This window comes from Gekko japonicus, unplaced genomic scaffold (assembly GCF_001447785.1).
Source record: "Gekko japonicus isolate JY-2015 unplaced genomic scaffold, Gekko_japonicus_V1.1 scaffold112, whole genome shotgun sequence".
Classification (NCBI taxonomy): Eukaryota; Metazoa; Chordata; class Lepidosauria; order Squamata; family Gekkonidae; genus Gekko; species Gekko japonicus.
The window spans coordinates 745,312-759,622 of NW_015166422.1; positions in this window are offsets into that span (position 1 = coordinate 745,312).

Consider the following 14,311-nt stretch of genomic DNA (forward strand, 5'->3'; position numbering starts at 1 on the left):
CTCCTCCTCCTCCTCCTCCCTCCCTCCCTAGACACCACCCTCAAATCTCTGGGAATCTCTCAAGCCAGAGCTGTCAAAGTGCATAGGTTCTGGAACAGCAACTGTAACTTTTCAGCTTTAGGAAGGATTCCAGAACTGATTGGATTAGGCATAGATAACAGGCTGTAGAAAGTAGAGGAGGTTTCTGCACTTGTCCTTCCAGCCCTGAAGCGGAGGAGGTTTCACCTCCCCCAACTCCTGCCCTCCTTCTTCTGCGTTTTCTCACTAATACAGCAAAGCGTCATCCCTTTCTAGAAGTCGATTAGCATTTCCATTGTTGCATGACTGCCTGAAAGAAGTAGCAGCTAAACGAGCCAGTCAGATCGTGCTAATTTGCATGTTAATGAAGCCCATAGTGCACAGGCCATAGAACACCGAGAGGCTGGCGCAGAGAGAGAGAGAGCTGGTATGGATGGAGCTATACAATGCAGTCTGTCTGCGTGTTAGAGAGGGGGAAAGAAAATACCAAATTCAGACACACAGATGGCCGAATAGACAGACAGACAGATGGCTTACAGAGGGATGCTTGGATAGGAAGAGAGAAATCTCTTTTTCGGCACCGGGAAAGGCAGCAAGGAGGTAAGGTAGAGAGAGCAAGGACAGTTTTGTTCTCCTGTTGCAAAATGCAGTTTGCAGCGTCTCTCTCTGCCTGGTGCGTCTGCTCAAATTACATTTTATGAACTGTCCCACTTTGGGTACCCTGCTGAATGCCTGGTGTTGGAGGGGAGACAGGAAAGGAGCTGTGGGCACACTGCAGCCATTGGCGTGAAGCAAAATGCCATTCGCAGTGGCAGGGGATGGAAGATATTGCTTCCAGGGTGAACACTGCAATCCCGAACACAATTACACCGAAATCCATCGAAGGCAATAAGTGAAACTCCACTTTGTGCAATGGCAGTCTAGAAACCAGAGAGACCATGTGGTGTAGTGGTTAGTGTGTCAGACTAGGAGCTGGAAGAACTAAGTTTGAATCTCCATGGAAACACACTCTCAGCCTAACCTAGAAGAAGAGAAAAATAAGAGATTGGATTTATACCCCGCCCTTCACTACCCAAAGGAGTCTCAGAGCGGCTTACAATCTCCTTTCCCTTCCCCTCCCCTCCCCTCAACAGACACCTGGTGAGGTAGGTGGGGCTGAGAGAGCTCCTCCAAGAACTGCTCTTTCCAGAACATCTCTGAGAGAACTGTGACTGACCCAAAGTCACACCAGCAGCTACATGTGGAAGAGTGGGGAATCAAACCCAGTTCTCCCAGATTAGAGTCCGCGCTCCTAACCACTACACCAAACCACACAGGGTTGTTGTGAGGATGAAATGAAGGGGAGGAGAATGATGTCAGCCATACTGGGTCCCCACTAGGGAGAAAGGGAAGGTATAAATGAAGGGAAAGAAAAATAAATCAAAACCAGGGGCTACGGGGATTTCTATGGCAGAGGTCGTGGTATGTCATGATACGCTAGAGTTGACACCTGTGGGCTGGGAATTTCCTGGAGATTTGGGCAGTGGAGCCTGTGGAGGGTGGGGTTTGGGGAGGGGAGGGACGACACTGGGGTACAATGCCATAGAGTCCACCTTCCAAAGCAGCCATTTTCTCCAGGCGAACTGAGAAACCTAGTAACCTAGAGATCAGTTCTCATTCTGGGACATCTCCAGCCACCACCAGCAGACTGGCAACCCTGTGATATGCATAGTCTGCCATTTTGATCACAGCCCTGAGTATCATTTTTAAAAATTATCAAGCTTCTAGCTCTCATGGATACAAGAGCAACATCTCAAATCAGGCTGGGGGGGGGAGCACATATGTACAGCACCCCCAAGCCGCATTTAAATTTAGCAGAGCCGCCACTATATCTCTCCCAGTCTTCCAGTGCGCTCCTTCTAGTTCTTGCGAATGTATTCCCAGACCCAGGGCTTCTCATATTCTCCATTCCCCCACTCCAAATCCTGTGAAGTTCAGTTATGCACCCCTGATTTCCACAGTCACATGCTCTAGAAACTTACTTGCCATTTTGAACTGATTTGCTAAGGTGGGACAGACGTTTTACAAACAATAACGCCCCAATAAGTCCCAAACGCTAAGATTCCCAGCCTGTTGTACTGCTTGTGTGGAACTGCAGAATGTGCACAATCTAGTGTGTGAATCTCTCTTAAAAGCGAACAGAAGTGCATTCACCATGCATTTATTGAACCTGAGACTCTTACGTCCAACAGTGTATGCCCGGTGAGCAAAACCTTAGCCCTGATGTGAAGGGGAGGCTGTGAAAACTGTGGCAAGCAGCCTTTGCATTCGAGATGCACAAGTCCTGCAGAGATCAAGCGGAGTGGATTATAAGACAAGGATCTGATAAGGAGCAGTCAGCGGGCGCCACACAGCACAGGCGTTTTGTTGGAGGCTTTCTCCAAAGGGCCCTTCCCCTCATTTTGCTTCTCTGAGGCCCCGTTCACACGAGAGGATTTGGCCCAGTAGCGGGACATTTCGGGGGCGGATCAAACCAGCGCGATCACACCACAACATCTGGGAAGCGTGGTGCTTCCGCCCCCGAACTGGCCCATTCACCCTAAAGGAGGAACCACCTACCGAGGTGGTCTATCTCCCTGCTGCGCCGCAAACCGGGTGTATGATCGCCGGCGCAAGGATGCGCCGGCGTGTCCCCGGCTCCGAGCCGAACTGCGCATGCTTGGACATGCGTGGTTCGGCTGGCTCGGCGTCCGAGCTGAGGTTTCTCCCCGGCGTCTGATCGTGCCAGGGAGAAAAGGCGGCGCGGCCGGGGGATCCGTGGGATCCCGCCGCGCCGTGTCAACGTTGGCACGGCTTTTAAATGCCACGCATCGTGCCTCTTTTCCCCCTGCCGTGTGGCAGGGGCCCTTGTAGCACAAAAAAGGCCCACAACAACCTTTTTGTTGGCACACCACACTGTAATTCTTTGGCGACACCCCAAAGAGAAAGAAGGGGTAAGACCGAAAGGAAACAGGCTGAAATCTTCATGAAGCCTCATTGTTAGGTTCACTGAGTCCAAGTTGGGAAATTCCTGGGCCTGGGGAGGGCTGGGGTTCGAGGAGGGGAAGAGCCTCTGTAGGGTCCAAGGCCACAGAGTCCACCCTCCAAAGCAGCCATTTTCTTCAAGGGAGTTGACCTCTGTATTCTGGAGATCAGTTGTAATTCCAGGAGATCTCCGGGCTGCTTCAGAGCTGCCATTTCCTCCGGGGCGGGGAACTGTATGCTATATCATAGAGTCTAAGAGAAAGGGAAGTCCTAGAGTGACATCCCCACTGAGCTCTCTTCCCTCCCCAAACCATGCCCTCCCCATGCACCGCTGTCCAAAGTTCCAGGAATTTCCCAAACTGGAGTTGACTCTGGGTGCCATGCAAAACAGTTTTGTATTGGGGCTGTTAGTTCTGGGTGGGGAAATACCAGGAAATTTGGGGGATGGAGCCTGGGGAGGGCAGGGTTTTGGAAGGACAGGGACCTCAGCAGGGTACAGTGCCATAGAGTCCACCTTCCAAAGCAGCCATTTTCTCCAGGAGAACTTATCTCTGTTGTCTGGAGATCAGTTGTAATAGCCAGAGATTGCCAGGCCCTACCTAAAGGCTGGTAACACTATTCCATATGTATGCCACTGTCGGCATGTGTGCCAGGGATTGCCCACTCCAGCTATGGTACCTATAAACAGGCTAGTAAGGTTTCAGGGTGAGCAAAGATTTTTCGCCTTTTTCACCGAAAAGCAGTAACTAATTATTTATTTTTTAAAAATCAGGTATTCCTTTTTTATTTTTTAAAAATCAGGTATTCCTTTATCTCTAGTGCTTACTGGTCCAACTTCCAAAGATTCCCTGGAAGGCAAAGAATAGAAGCACAGAGCTTCCTGAATTGTTTGCAACTGCAGAAGAAGAAATGCGGGTCCTGAGTCAAACTATTTGTAACCACCATGTATTCCCCCCCCCCGCTTCGCACAGAGAAAAATATACTCAAGATTTGTTGCCAACATGTGAAAAAGAAGTTAGAGAAGGCACAAATGCAGAGGGGGAGGGAATGGATGCCAATATAGAAACAGTAACAGATGGAAACACGCCCACCAGAAAATAGATTGGAACGTATTATGATTTACTAATAATTACCAAGCCATGTTCTTGGAGACAGTCGGAATGGAATGCTTCACCTTCTAGGTGAGAGGAAACTTACATTCTGCTCTTGTGCTGGAGCCAATCAAGGGGCTGCTTGGCTAAAATTTCTTCCACTTGTATGGATTGGCAGTGCCTAGGGGACACACCTAGGATGTTACCTGTATTGTACCATCCTTATGTTGTTGTGTGAAGTGTTCTGGGACTGGAATGAGAGTTCCCCAGAGTGGAATGACAACCCCAGAGGTTAGCAGAAGTGTTCTGGAACTGGAATGAGAGGCCCCAGAGTGGAATGACAGCCTCTGGGGGTAGCAGGAGTGTTCTGGGACTAGAATGAGAGACCACGGAGTGGAATGATGGTGCCTGGAAGTAGCAGGAGTGTTTTGGGACTGGAATGACAGGCCCCAGAGAGGAATGAGAGCCCTTGGATGTAACAGGAGTGGTCTGGGACTGGAATGACAGCCCTTGGATGTAGTAGGAGTGTTCTGGGACTGGAATGACAGGCCCCAGAGTGGAATGAGAGCCCCTGGATATAGTAGGAGTGGTCTGGGACTGGAATGAGAAACCACAGAGTGGAATGACAGCCCCTGGATGTAGCAGGAGACTTCAGGGACTGGAATGAGAAACCACAGAGTGGAATGACAGCCCGTGGAAGTAGCAGGAGTGTTCTGGGACTGGAATGGGGTTGATGTGAGCCACCTCCTCCATTGTCAATTCCACTCTGGGGCTTTTCATTCCAGTCCCAGAATACTCCTGCTGCCTCTAAGGGCCGTTATTCTAAGCTGGGGGCTGTCATTCCAGTCCCAGAGTAGTCTATTTTGGCCCAGAGACCCTATTGGAAAATCCATTCTGCATTTTCTTTGCAACTCTACTTGTACTCAGGGGTCATTTCCTGCAGGAGCGCACAGGAGCGGAGCTCCGGCAGTAAAGAGCTCAGGGGGTGGGCACATGCAACAAGCCCCACCCCCTGCTCCCAGCAGCCCTAAGTCAGAGCAAGAAGCAGCCAGGTAAGTTGCAAAGCCCCCCACCCCAAAACAGTCCAGTGGCACCTTTAAGACCAAGTTTTATTCAGGTACAAGCTCTCCCTCCTCTGCAAGGACAGATCTGCACGTGCCCTCCCCCAATAGCTAGCAATCCAAAACAGTCCAGTGGCACCTGAGCGGTGGGTGTTGCCTTCTGACACACTTCTGGTGATGTCAGGGGGTTTGGCATATGCAAATAAGTTAAGCTAATGAGCTATGCTAATGAGCTCCTGCACCTCTTTTTCTACGAAATGACCCCTGCTTGTACTGTAATGTATTTCAATGGAGTCCATTCCCAGAACACTCTTGCTACCCCCAGGCACTGTCATTACACTCTGTGGTCTTTCATTCTAGTCCCAGAACACTCCTGCTACCCCCAGGGGCTGTCATTCCACTCTGGGGCCTCTCATTCCAGTTCCAGAACACTTCTGCTACCCTCTGGGGCTGTCATTCCATTCTGGGGAACTCTCATTCCAGTCCCAGAACACTTCTGTTTTCCTAGGGGCTGTCATTCGAAGCTAGGGCCTGTCATTCCAGTCCCAGAGTAGTCTATTTTGGCCCAGAGACCCTAATGAAAAATCCATTCCACATTTTCTTTACAACTCTACTTGTACTGTAATGTATTTCAATGGAGCCCATGCAAGTCAATTGACATTCCTGGCTCCCATTATTTCCAATGGGCCTTCAAGCGTCTCCCATTGTTTCCAATGGGCAATCCTGTCCTTCCTTTTAGTACATCCCCAGGGAAAGGGCTTGCTTGAGTCTCGGCCAGCTGTGGGGGTGCGAGCCAAACTTGTCACCTCCAGTCCCAGGGAAGGGCAGGCGGGGCGAGGGGAGGCCAGCCCCGGCGGCTGGACTACCCCCTTTCATCTGGGGGGGTGGGGAAGCTCTCCCTCACAGCTGTGCCCAACCAACCTTAAATTCCAGGGGCCAGGGGCACAGACTCCTTCAATATTCATGACTGGGTGTGCGGGAGGTGTGGCGGAGCGGCAGCAGGCGGCTGACGGGTGGTGTGTGCAGCACGTGCACGAGCAGAGCAGTGTGCAGCCGCAGGGCTTTTGTTTGGTGGGTGGGGTGGGGCCGAGCCGGGCAGGGCAGCAACAAATGATGACGAAGGGCTCTGAGGCACAAGGGCAGCCAGGCGACGAGCAGAGTGGCATGCACAGTGCACTGCATAGGCAGGGCTTTGAGGCAAGGGAGGGGAGGGGCCGGGTGGCAGCAGTCCATTCTGCCGCCCACCAGCACGGGGCGTTCTAGGCAAGCACCTAAAATTTGTCTATGATGGTCTGGCTCTGGCTCCACCCCCCAAATCTCCAGGTATTTCCCAACCCAGAATTGGCACAGAGCACCACAGGGCAAAAAGCAGGCTCATGGGGAGGGGATGATTTTGACTGGGGAAATGGGGAAGGATTTCAAGACCAGGGCTCTGATCAGACTGGTTATATCTCTCTCCAGCTATTGCATTTCATTGGAGAAAAAAAAAACACTTGGGGGATCCAACCACAGATCTCTTGTGTAATGTGTAATCTGGCCATTCATTTTTCCTACTGGAGTGCATGCTGGGATTGACATCTATTGTCTGATCGAACTCCATTTTCTTTAGGGTTTTTTTTTTAAACCACATTTGAGATTTTTCACCGACGCTCTGTGGTTTTCTGTAATGACATGCTGTTGCTGACGATATACTGGACGGCAAACATTTGTGACCATGCATATGGCCAACGATCAGGGGAGAACTAGGAGCAAAAACCAGCCCTCAAAGACAGTCGCGTTCCTTGCCCTGGTCTGGCAAAGGAGGGAGGACTGCAAGAAGAGACTGCCCCCCTGCTCACCTGACACGGATGGGGTTCAGACGGCTGCCATCTCCTCCTGGCTGTGTAGGGTGGGCTTGCCTTTCCCAGGTTGGGTGCAGCCCTTCTGTCAATTGGCTAGCCCCACCCGGATGTGGGGAAAGCCCTTAGCCCACCAGGAGAAATCCCAGTGGCCATAATGGCTAGTCTACCCCTGCCAAAGAGAGAATGGACAGTGAATATTTGTGGTCCACACTCATGTGGCTGACAGGAGACTTGGGGTGATCAGTTCTAGGTTGGGAAATACTTGGAGATTTTGGGGGTGGAGCCTGGGGAGGGCGGGATTTGGAGAGGGGAGGGACCTCAGCCGGGGATGATGCCAGAACATCCAGGTTCCAAAGCAGCCATTTTCCCCAGGGGAACTGATCTCTGTTGCCTGGAGACCAATTATAATTCTGGGAGATCTCTCGCTACCTCTTGGAGGTTGGCAACCCTAGACTGGATGGTGATTATTTGTTGTCTCTAAGTAGCCCAGGAGTTAACGATTGCTTGTCACGGAGCAAATTTTAGTCTAAAGTAGGATTAAGAATTGGGGGAGGGGGAGGAATCAAGACCATATCTTGTATTCTATTCTAGTCGTTCATCACGTAGAATAGAAAGGCAGCTGATTGTCAGTTATGCTGAGAGCAGATAAAAAGTTGCCTATTCATAACATTAAAAAAAATAAGTCAAACACACAATACTTTCATCAGCAGGAAGGTTACAGACAATTCATGATTCATGTGCACAGATTCCAACTCCACACGTTTTACATTTCAATGCAGAAATTCTAGCCATGGAAGGGGAAGGAGACAGCACGTTCTGTGGACTGAATAGACAGTAGTTAGTGCAGGGTGAGTGGACTGGATGCAATAGCGACATAATCTTATAGCTCCTTTTCTTCCTTAGGCCCCGGTGTTTATTAACATTGCTTTGCCTATATGGCGTATCGGGGGGAAACATTCCAGCATTATGACCCAGCAGATCTTTTTTTAAAAATCAAAAAAAGCAATATGTAATTATTGTGTCTTAGGAGGAAAGTCTCCTCTTAGTGGTTGGGGGTGAAAACTAAGCTTTAGGCCTTTGGCAAAATCAAAAAGCGATTATGTCATTAATCAGCTTAAAACAGCTAAACACCATCTTACTCTAGCTTGCAAATTGAGCTCCCTTTCGCCTGTTTCTCACAGCTTTTCTTCCTTCTTCAATATCATCTTCCCTGCCATCACAAAAGAAATGTGCCTCCCAACTTCTTGTGTTTCCCAGGGCACTGCTGGTACTCCATCCCAGTCTTCTACTATGCCTAAACAAGGTTGGTTCAAGAATCAACCAGACCAAGGCTTTGTGGCTGGAAACAGCTTGTTTGCAGGCAAACCTCGATTTGAGCTTGGGATACAATTCTCAGGGTGGGAGCTGGAATTTTGGCATTACGACTGATCTCCAGACTTTCAAAGATCTCCAGACTTTCAAAGACCTTCAAAGATGAAGGAAATGGCACCTTTGGAGAGTGGACTCTATGGTATACTATAGAGTCTGGGAGACAAGAGCAGCTTAGAATGACATCACATCCCTGCTGAGATCTCTCCCCTCCCCAAACTCCACCCTCTTCAGACACCGCCCCCCAAATATTCATGAATTTTCCAAGCCAGAGTTGACACCAATCTCTTAGGTGCGTGCCAACCTCCAGTTGGAGCCTGGAGATCTTCTGGAATTACAAGTGACCTCCAGTCAACAGAGATCAGTTCCCCTGGAAGAAACTGTTAGTTTGGAAGTTGGACTCTACAGTATTATACCCCACTGATATCCCCTCCCCAAGGCCCATCCCCACATCTGCATGAATTACCCATCCTGCAGCTGACAACCCAACTCCTGCTTCTCCTCTTCATTTTAGATGGATCACTGAGAAATAGAATTTCTCCAAATATTGATGGCCCAAGAGAGGAGCCCCCTCCTCTCAAATGACTCCAAGTGCTTGACTAATGAACCACATATTTTGAACCAACTATCTTTTTTGTTGTTGGTGGTTAAAGAATTGTGTACCATTTCAGTTTCAAAGCAGCATAGAGGTGTTCGGTTTGGGGTCAGCTCTGGTTCCCTGAAAGGGGGGAAAAACCCTCTTTGAACTGGTTCATCTGAACTCCAGCATTTAACCCCAGTTAATCATGCTCCTGTAACAGCTGGTATAGTTTACCAGGTACCACATCAGAAAGTCCCTTGTTCAAACCTCCTCATGCTCTGAGTGTAGGCAAGTTCTACACTCTCCATCTTATATTTCCTGCCATCTCCAATATGGGGGTACTCACATACTGTATACAGTTTTAATGAATACTACAAGATGATGTATGGGGAAGTGCTTAGGAACACTCGAAAGCACTAGGCAAATGCTAATGGCCAACTGTTATGACATCCTAAATGTGCTCTCTTGGATCATGGAGATTCCAGGTTGTTGTCATAGAGTCAGTCCACCCCTAATTGAACACATGACACTGCCTTTTACTGTGTCAGATGGTCAATCTATCAAGATCAGTATTGCCCTCTCTGACTGGCAGCTGCTCTCCAGTGTCTCAGGCGAGGTCTGCCCATCACTTTCCAGTCCACTTGATCCTCTTAACTGGAGTTTCTGGAGAGATTGAACCTGGGACCTTCTGCATGCCAAGCTGAGGCTCTACCACCGAGCCACAGCCCTAACTGCACAATCTGGCTTTGCATTGCATATTAGCCCAGACTTATCTGGTCTTCCCTTCTTAACCCATTCCTCTGTGACAGCTCAGCTGGCACATGCGTAGACTGCACAGAAGCTGGTTCTGGAGCTGCCATGACAAGCCGACACATGGACATGAGGAACAGGACAGCAGCAGCGGAAAGGGTTAAGTGAGCTTGGGAGGCTGTGACATTTAGCTAATGTGCTGTGTTAATTGATTCGCTCATTTCCATTTGTTCCTGTTAAAGAGAGACAGATGAGAGTGATCCTGCCGTGCAATGCCTTGGCAAGGAGCACTGCTGCTGAGTACAGATGTGCTCCTGACTCATTTATTACCATCAGGTCTCCAGCCTGCTGACAAGGGACTGCTCAGAGTGAAGCCGGATTCCAGAGTTAGCGAGAGAATCCTCACTGTACACACAGGCTTGCGCTCGCGCTCTCTCTCTCTCTCTCTCTCTCTCTCTCTCTCTCTCTCTCTCTCACACACACACACACACACACACACACACACACCCTTCACCCAAAGGCTTAGCCTCTTGAAAACGGGGATGCAGTTGAATTTCACAAGTTGGCTGCTTCGGCTCAAATATTCGATTTTGCTTCTTCCTTGATCGATTTTTTTTCCTCTTTCCTCCTTTTTTCCCTTTCCTGCATCAAATATGCACATTTTAATGTTAGTTGTGCATGAATTGCATAGAAGATCACAGTGAGAGGCTCTCCTAGGGTTGCCACCCTCCAGACAGCACCTGGAGATCTCCTACTGTTACAATTGATCTCCAGGTGACCAAGATCAGTTCCCCTGGAGGAAATGGCTGCTTTGGAGCGTGGACTTATAGCCTGCTGAGGTCTCTCCCCTCCCCAAACCATGTCTTCCTCAAGCTCCACCCCCAAAATCTCCTGGTGTTTCCCAATCCAGAGCTGGCAACCATAGGCCCTCCTGACCGTCCCATCAATCAAAGATCGTTTGGTGGTTACATGAAAGAGGGCCTTTTCATTGTGGAATCCCCATGATTATGAACAACAACTCCAGGGAGATGAGCCTTCTCCCCTTACTTGCAGTCTTTAGGAGACGAAGGTGGTTTTATTTAGGATCGCATTTGGCTAAATTCACTACTGTCCCGAGTTTTGTGATTTAAAATTTTGGTTTTTATGTTTTAATGTATTTTATTCTATGTGTTTTATCTATGTTGTAAGCCCCCTTGCATGAAGAACAGTAGCAAATAAATGTTTTAAATAAATAAAATAAATACAATATAATTGGTGTGTACTATTAAGGAATCACAAGCCGGTCAAATTTCGGTTCTTTAAGGATTCCCTGATGTTTGAGGAATAACTTCTTCCTGCATACATTCTTGTAAAAAATGGCTAAAATATGTCATTTTAGTGTTTTTACACCTCTTTTATGCCTATCATATTTAGCATTTAGCACTTTTCTAATTAATTGTATGCAGATGGTTACAAATTTGCAGATGATTACAAATTATTAAGTGGGCAGAAAATTCTGAGCTGACCACAAAGTGCTTTCCTTTAAACCAAATATTGAACCCCTGTGGCCTGGAGCTCTTATCTCTTCATTTGCGGCCATTCCGTGAACACTGGACAGTCATCAGCTTAACAAAAGAAAGATCAGTAAGCCAAGATCCATGTTAGGAAAAGGCTATGTAATCACCAAACTCTGAACGTGGCATCAATATTTATTTTTTCTGTCCAAGTTTGTCTTTGGGTTGAACATGCCACAGTTTTATTCTACATCTTAGAACCTATTTAAATCATCAGAGTTTGTGTTGTACCAGTGGATATAAGAAATTCTTTTACATCTCTACTGTTAATGCCAGCATGGTATAGTGGTCATCAGACTGATGGACTAGGATCTGGGAGGCCCAGGATCGAATCCTCAGTCAGCTATGAAAGCTCATTGGCTTTCAGTGGGCCAATAACTCTCTTTCAGCCTAACCTACCTCATAGGGTTGTTGTGTGGATAAAATGGAGGAGAGGGGGATGATGTAAGCCACTTTGAGTCCTCATTAGGGAGGAAAGCTGAGTACAAATAAATAGGGAAGGAATGGCTTAAAACAGGTGCAAAAAAGCATTAAAAGGCGAACACTACCAATGAATGTGGGCAAAATGAATGTACTGACAATAGCCACATACAAAAAGAAAGAAACACAATGAAACAAGTACTTGAAAAAGACAGTGTGGGATGTGTTTCTCTGTGTGTATGTTGATCTCCACTGAAATGGTCAGAGATTTGAATAGAGACTGGAACTGTTCAGAATGTGCCAGTCCCAAACAGCATCGATGCCTTCTAGCAGTTATACATAAAATTCTCCATTTCCCACCCCTAATTACACCAAGAATGGCTGAGTCTGACCAATGCCTTGACATCACAGTATTGTGGGTCTTCTCCTCCCACAGCATTGGCTGCCATGGTGGGCCCCCAGAAATGTTAACCATTTTCAGACATTGTAGTACTGATTTCCTGTTAAGGACAATTTCCATTTTCTCATCCCTGCTGCTTTCATTAAAAAAAAAAATCATTGTTTTGATTTATGCGAATCACAGCCACAATTCTTTGTTTCCTTTCATTCTCTCCTTCCTCCCATCATTTTTTTCTGTATTAAACAGACAGTGTGCTGCCCCAGTAAGCATTTAGACAGATTTTTCCGTTCACTTGAATGTCTTGAATGCAAGAAGCTGCCTTGCACTGAATCAGAACATGGGTCCATCGAAGTCAGTTCTGTCCACTCAGACTGGCACCGGCTCTCCAGGGTCTCAGGCAGAGCCTTTCACATCACCTATGACCTGATTCTTTTAGCCGGAGATCCCAGGGGTTGAACCTGGGACCTTCTGCATGCAGAGCAGATACTCTGCCTTTGAGCTACTTGCTCTCCCCAAACATTTTCTAGTGCAATATATGCTATGGGGGCCAGCAATATCCTTGAGCCATTTACACTGGTCAAAGTGATTAAATGGACTCCTAAAATTATAGGCTTAGCTGCAGTACTTCAGCAATCAAATCAAATCAAATCAAAAGAGATTCCTGCAAGAATCTGCTGAGTTGGTATTAATATACAGATTTGGTATTATCAGACTTGGCCTCAACTGGGATTTGGAGTGGTTGTGGTGATGGAAAGTGCTGTCAAGTCACATCTGACTTATGGTGACCCTGTAGGGTTTTCAAGGCAAGAGGCAGTCAGAGGTGGTTTGCCATTGTCTGCCTTTGTGTCACAACCCTGGTATTCCTTGGAGGTCTCCCATCCAAATACTAGCCAGGGCTGATCCTGCTTAGCTTCTGAGATCTGATGAGATCAGGCTAGCCTGGGCTATCTAGGTCAGGGTTTGGAGTGGTTAGTGCACTACAAAAAGTAACTGTTTCTCCTTACAAGTTTATATTCCCTTTTTTATATGCAATTTACTTTGTCAATTTATTAACAGTTGGAACTGGGCCGCAGCAAACCTGACAGGATCCTTTACTCAGCATTATAGATTATATACTTTGATCACATCTTGAGAACACAAGACTAGCTGGAAAAGACAATGATTCTAGGAAAACTGCTGTTTATGGCTCTCGTTGCAAAAACAGTAAGAAGTAATAAATAATAAAATTATGAGATTCTAGGAAAAGCTGAAGGCAGCAGGAAAAGAAGACCCGAGATGGATAGACTCAGTCAAGGAATGCACGACCGTCAGTGTGCAAGACCTGAGCAAGGCTGTAAATGATAGGATGTTTTGGATCTTATTGATTCACAGGGTTGCCATAAGGCAGAAGTGACATCATAGCTCTTCACACACACACGCACACACACACACACACCCCTAGCTCATAGGGAATAATGGAGAACTTCACTCGCCGAGTCATACTGTGGCAGTGGTGCGACTCAGCGAATTCAGAAGGCATGTAAACTTTAAATGCGTTCAGTTCACGGTGGCACAACTCAGCGAGTGAACTCAGTAGGCATTTAAAGAGAACATGGTCTCTTTAAATGCCTTCTAGCTGTGCCTAAATAAAAGCTGAATAATATCAGCTTTTATTCAGGCATGGCTATTTCGGTAGCTGAATCAGATTGTCTAATAAGTATTCAGCTCGATATGTACCAAGCATGCACCCCTGACACACACACATAGATTATATGTTTAAATGGCAGACATGGTATATATTAATACCCCATAAACTACATAGTTTTAAAGAATGAGACTGAATTTCAATAGCTATCCAGTTCACTTCACATATTCCCATTTTAATTTCACTTCTCCCTTGTGTGAAACAAACTGGTGACTCTTTTCCATGTGCCAGATTTTGCCCTTAAAATTGATGTGCTTTTCAAGTTATTTGGGTATTAATTGCATATAGATAGTATACAAGGGAGAAAGGGACATCAAAGAAACAACAGGACCATCAACGACAGCAACAAAAATTATGTGAACCAACAGAGGACAATAAGAACATATGAAAAACAAAAACCATCATGTTGCTTCATCTCCAAAACTGTACAGTATAGATACTTAACATGAATGAATTTTCAGACCAGCAGAGTAAAGCAGAGAGTCACAACCATTGACAAAAAATTATAATGGAACAGAAAAAAATAAGCAAAATGGAGAATG